General features: G+C 36.8%; 1 long non-coding RNA gene across 1 annotated transcript; it reads left to right on the top strand.

Annotated features, from left to right (window-relative positions):
• The first annotated feature begins 3,112 nt into the window (after positions 1–3,112).
• Positions 3,113–4,374, top strand: LOC126374908 (uncharacterized). The gene is made up of 2 exons (XR_007567512.1): positions 3,113–3,567; positions 3,811–4,374. It is a non-coding gene; the product is annotated as an uncharacterized LOC126374908 (long non-coding RNA).
• Positions 4,375–6,504: the final 2,130 nt, after the last annotated feature.

The raw sequence follows: 6,504 nt of genomic DNA, 5'->3' as shown, positions 1-6,504 counted from the left end.
GAATAAGGAATAATACGTCTTCTGTACTGGGCTTAGAAGTTAGAATACGGGTAACGACTGTACGTCGTTCTCTACGACTGAAGGTAATTCTATACGACTGTGACGACGACCAGAGCTGTTACTGGGTATTTTGAAGCAAGCATCATGTTCATCCAACTATCACGTTAGTCTAACAAAAAGCTCGGTGAGGCATGGGTATTTAATACTTAGTTCATCTAGCGACGAATGTACCTTTAACTACCTTTATTGTGAAGGTTGAAGACCTTTTCAGTCCAAAAAAGATCCTTTCTTTTATTCGGGACTATACACGTACATTTTTTTTGGCAAATCTGCAAATTTTCTTCCGATTACTTTTTACTGCCTACCCCATTAGAAAAAAAATATGCAGGATGCCAGTGACATCGTTTACGAATACTGAAGGGGATGATTCAGACCATGATTCTGAGTAATTATTAAAATTATTTCGTTACGATGTTACTTGTTTGCGTATAGGCACACCTCGGACACTTCATTCAAACAACCTCGTTTTACACAGACACTACACATTAACATTATCGTACACGCGCATTTGTGTGTGTGACGTCTGACACCATTCGATTCAAGTCTAAACTATGTTCGAGAGGGGGGGGGGGGGAGGTAAACCTAGCTCAGACGCTGGTGGGGAGCGGGAAGTTACCGTTCTTATATTTCTATTTTCCTCTCCACCATCATCGCCATCAACGGCGACACGGCTCACACATCACGTTGGTCTGACAGAAAGATCAGTAAGACGTGGGTAATTAGTTCATCTTGCGATGGATTTATCTCCCACCACTGAACTTACATAAACATAACATAAACAGCCTATATACATCCCACTGCTGGGCACAGGCCTCCCCTCAATCAACCGGAGGGGGTATGGATATGGACCACTGAACTTATGTCGTGTTATGCCATATTCTTTTCCGAGCATGTAGTATTGACGTTAGATATTGAAATTTCTTGTGTGGTAATCCTTCAGGCTTCGTGTCAATGCTAGTGAAGATGTATTCAATCCATTTGGTTTCGGATTTGTTGGCATCTATATATCCGTTATCGTCACCTTACGCAGCACATTTTGTAAAATCACAATCAGGATATTACTTATTTAATTTTATTTGTTTATTTATTAATGGATCACTTACAGCTATGCACATTATAACATTTAGTTAGGACATAATTAAACAAAGTAAAACAGTACTTATGTGTAAGCCAATTACAAGTGAACACAACATTCATCATAAAAAAAAACAACATCTAGTCTGTTGAGATCACAGCACAGTAATAATAATGTCGATTTTTCTTTTTTCACTTTTGATGGGTTGCTCTTGGGCACAGACTGGCCCGAAGGCATTGACGAGGCCTAAGATGGAGTGAGCTCGCCCAGAAGGTGCCTGTTCACTCTGGCTTTGAAAGCACCCGGGATTTATGCATTTGGAAATACAAAAAACGGCAGAGAATTCCACTCTTCTAAACATCAGTCAAGGCATGATTGACGAAAGATTGAAATGTGTAATAGGGCTCTATAAAAAGAAACAATGTGGATTTCTCCTACGCAACTTGTAATCAATCTGTCCTCTAGACAAGAATCAACAACCTATCCCCCTATCCCACTCTCACTACCTTTCAAATTTATCGTATTCGCTGTATTTGCTCTGGAGCTACACAAAGCATGTTTTTGTCAAATAAATCTGCCGGCACTCAGATAGGTAAAAGCTTCCTATCTGGCCGATATTCCACCAATAACTCACAATCGTGTCTTCCTTACACAACAATTCCATCTAACGTCTACGTATGTACGAAACATTTTGGCCGTGGAGGTAGAAAATTGTGGAGGTACTTTTGAAAAACAAAATCAAAAATGAAATAATAATTATACCAAAGATAATTAATAATTATAAAAATTGCTCACCGATAGTAGAAGAACACGGTGACACCACATCCGAGGTCCAGGTCCATCCCAGGTAGGTGCAGATCCAGCTCTAATAAACAGAAAGAAAGAGAGAAAAGATTTTTTATTGAAGAATGCCACTAACAGTATAATACAACAAATGAAGTCAGGTACAATACCAACGAAAAAATAAAATAAAATATCAATATTTAAAACTTTGATAAAATGTGTGTGTGTTGTGTTGTAGTCGATGCTTACCCTAGTTAGGCGTGAGTGTAGGTAGGTATGTATGCATCTTAATAAAATGTTTAATTGATGATCAGGACGTCCTTACTCGGGACTCACTACGTAGTATCATTCTTTGTTCTATGACACGGCGCTAGTATCACGTGAAAATCATGTTTCCTATGTATTACATACATACATAAACAGCCTATATGTATACTTCCACTGCTGGGGACAAGACTGCTGGGGGGGTTATCATGTTTGTTATGTAGGTAATTACTATAATAAAATTATGATACATCCGAAAATATTTACCTAGTGCTTGCAGGCAAAAACTTCACATTTCCCATGGTTCACTTCACACACATCGAATTAAGAGGACATGTGAAAGGTACTTGCTCGGGCTCGTTCCCTTTTCACATTATGCGAGTCCCTACAGACAGCGACGACGCGACACCCGTCGCGCTCCGCGTTCCGATCGTAACTGAGTAGCTCACACCAAGCAATGACTACTTCACCCACTACCACTAACGCCATCTAACGTCGGGGCGCTGCAGCTTTACTGCAATCGTCGATGAATCACCTTTCCGTACTCATGACTTGTCATAACACGTCGCGCCGTCATAAATAAATATATGAAATGAAAAATGTTCATAATATGGTTGTCTTATTAGTTCTTCTTGATAGTCTAGATGGCGTTGACAATTATAGGCGTTGTCCACTTTGCAACACAGTGCATTTTTTATTTCAAAAACGTCAAAACATAAAATATTTACAATAAATGAATTAATAATTATAATAAAATATGTACTTTATAAATATATATTTTGTCTAACTCGTCATCCGCCTAAAACCACTGGAACTTCTCAACCTGTATAGTATAGCCGAGGAAAAGTAGCTGCAAGAAAAATCTCGGCACAGAGTACTGGAATTTTATTAATTTGGCTGCCTTATATTCGTTTTTAACCAACACTACAAGTTCGTTCAGAAGTATGTAACTGAACGTCAAGTTCAGTTTTGTAATAAATATATTGTAATATCAAAATAAACAAATAACCATAAAATCAAAAGTGTTAAACCCTTCTACCAACTGCTTTTACTATTATTATTGAACTTTTATTATTCCGTTATCTAAAACTGTTAAAATCATCTTTGGAAAATGGTGTGGAGTTATAGTTTCTAAACGTACCTACTTTGTGTCATGTCATTGTCAATCAACAGCGCGCGCCGCGCTTTAAGTTTGTTTTCGCCGTTTTGAACTTAAACCTAATATAATAAATACTTTTAACTAACAATACAAATACTTAGAATTGCAGCTGTATTTGTAACCGGTCAAAGATAACGGTCTTTCATTAACAAAGAAAGTGCATCACACACACTTACTAACAGGTCCAGAGAGGGATGAAGTGGCTGCAAGGATTTATCCCAGTAAGGTAAATAATATATGTATTAACTTTTTTTAGTATGACAGTTCCTCCATTAGGTACAGATTGCCACAATAGGCACTGTTAGCCAGTGGAAGATATTGACATTTAGGGAGCACTCACTTTGAATTTATCTCTCTTTCATAATACAATACAAATATACTTTTAAAAAAGAATCAAATATTTCATAGGTAGCTATATAATAATGGATGTAACATAAAAAAATTAACAAAAAATTGACATTTGTTACAGTTGCCACAGCGAGCCCTGGTCTGCACAAACTGTTTGGCTCAAGCACGAGAAGATCTTCAAATAGAACAAGGCCATAGTAACATAGGTCAAGTGACATCATATTATGCAACAATGACCTGGACAACTTCCAGCATACTACAAATTCCAGTGGCCGTTGTTTTGTACCGGGGTGTCAAAATCCAGAATGTTTTATAGTTCCTGACTATTTAAACGCAAGAATATTAAAAAGCCAAAAAAATACTTGTTATGGAAAATTCAAGAATTTGTGCGGAGCATAAATCTGTATATAATTGGGAATTTCTGGACCAGTACTAATTTTCAAAAACATTCACTAATTTAGAAATATATTTTTGATGAGACAAGGTGTGACCTGGAATGAAATTATAGTAGGATACTACTGTAATTGTGTTTGTAGTCTCCGTGCTGTTGGTTGCTCATGTGATGCCATTGTATGGTATTTAGGTTGGGCTCGGCACCAAGAAAGTATAGAAGCACCGGCACCTTTGTTGGATGGTATTTTAATAAGAGAGGATGTGGAAAACTAATAAATAATTAAATAAAGAGTATTATTGTTTTATTTTTACAAGTCAGAATCCCATATTATCATTAATATTGAACGAGAGGTGTAAGTAGTTCTAGCAATCACAATCATCTTGCATCTTAGATGTTGGTTAGATGTACCTACAAGAGCACCTGCTAGGTATCTTCACAGATGTTTGTCCCGACTGAATTATGTATTATGTATTCAAGTAGTTTTATTTTATTGCATGTTTTGTGTTTTGAATTAATTGGTATTTAGTAAAAACAACTATTCAATACTTCAATTTTTTACTTGAATGATATATAAATATAATTACAATGTGACTTATTAATTACTATTTATTTACTGGAATAGGATGGAAGCCGATCATCCTGTCTTCTTTCGTAACGAACTGCTTTTATCCATTTTTGCAGTCGGTTTTCATTTATGGGAAAATAAAAAAAAGGAAATTTCGATAAGACTAAATAAGAGAAAAACTTATATTTTGCTGGAAATTGTTAGTATTACTTGACTGTATAGTATTACAAATTATAATTTATCTGAATTAAGCTAGGAACTTCTTGAATAATACGGACCAAAGTACAATGTGTTTACGAGAACAGAAATGGTATATTTACTGATAATAAGTTATTCCAGTAAACTTTTTGCTGCGCTTTTTTCGTTTCCTACACCAACTAACTACACATGACGACATTTTACATAATATTTCACTGTTTTTTCCATAGAAATATAGCATAAATCGAGCAATAACATACGTCAGTGACGGCACGAGGCAGATTGAAGTAGGTGCGAGTAGTCTTTTTAAGCCCCGCCCACTCAGTGTACATTTTAGTGGCGTCAAATTGTGAGCGTTGTTACTCTTCCTGACTTATTATTTATTCGTAGTAGTTAAGCCTAAAAATATGAAACTGTAACTCTCTTTTAAATTGCTGTGCCCAATCTGGGCCCATATTTGTTACTCACCTTATGTTACCAACCTTCTACCATGTGGAACGCAATAAACAATCAACAATATTATGATTATGAATTCGAAATAGGACTTCGTGATGCGTGCTCTAAATTTTCTAAGCTCCACGCCCGTACACACGTTAGGTTCGATCTTTATTGCGTCTATATTTCAGTGTGCTCGGTACGCCGGTACGTTATTATTTATGGGGTACGGTCTACGGGGCCCTTCAGCTCTCCGGTTACATCTTAACGATGCTCGGTGATTGGTGGTCGTGAGGGTACTGATGGCATTTCAACAGGCTGCTTTTGTTTGGTTTATTAGGATAAAATTGACTATTCTGTTTTATCTTTTGGTACAAGTAGTAATAGTATAGTACCTGTTACCAGACAGGATATTATGCACAAACATTTTATTTACAGTACTAGGGATAACACTATAAATGCATTTTATATGGAAGAACATTTGTTCATCGCAAAACAAAAACTTTAACAATTTTTATAGACGTTAAGTTTTTCACACACCAAGACTTCGTTCAAATAAGAAGTATTCGAAGACAATGTTCTTATTCCACAAGAACTTTATGTATTTTGTGTTTTTATTATGTAAAATCTCGAAATATAGTCATCTCCCTAGCTTTATCCCGTTTTTCACAGGGTCCGCTTACCTAACTTGAAGATTTGACAGGACCGGTTTTTTACAGAAGCGACTGCCTGTCTGACCTTCTAACCCGTGAAGGGAAAACCGCCCAATACAGGTTTAGGTCATATACCTCCGAAAATGCATTTCTCAGAAAAGTGGGACATCGCCGCCCACTGTCCACCACTTATAGGATTACAATAGCAGTATACGTATAAGGCGAAGGTTGGTGGTAGGGCTGGCTGAGGAAGACTTAGAAGGACGTATATTGACCAAATTGAAGATGCCCTTATAAAAGGTTCAGTACGATCTACTGTGAACCGGCGTGCGTGTATGAAATGATTCATGAATGTGGAAGAAGCAAGAGAAGTGTGTCAGGATCGAAGCAAATGGAATTTCATAGTTTCTGCTTACCCCGGCGGGATATAGGCGTGAGTTTATGTATGTGTCATTTGTGTACAATATTTTATGCAATTAATGATTATGCTATCTTAAACACATAGATCTGTTACACTACTCCGTCGCAGAGAAAAAATATCTCTTTTTCCAGCTCAGCACATCAAATCTA

Source organism: Pectinophora gossypiella, chromosome 18, assembly GCF_024362695.1.
Source record: "Pectinophora gossypiella chromosome 18, ilPecGoss1.1, whole genome shotgun sequence".
NCBI lineage: Eukaryota > Metazoa > Arthropoda > Insecta > Lepidoptera > Gelechiidae > Pectinophora > Pectinophora gossypiella.
Note: the sequence above shows the minus strand (reverse complement) of the source record. Positions and strands in the feature narration are given on the sequence as shown.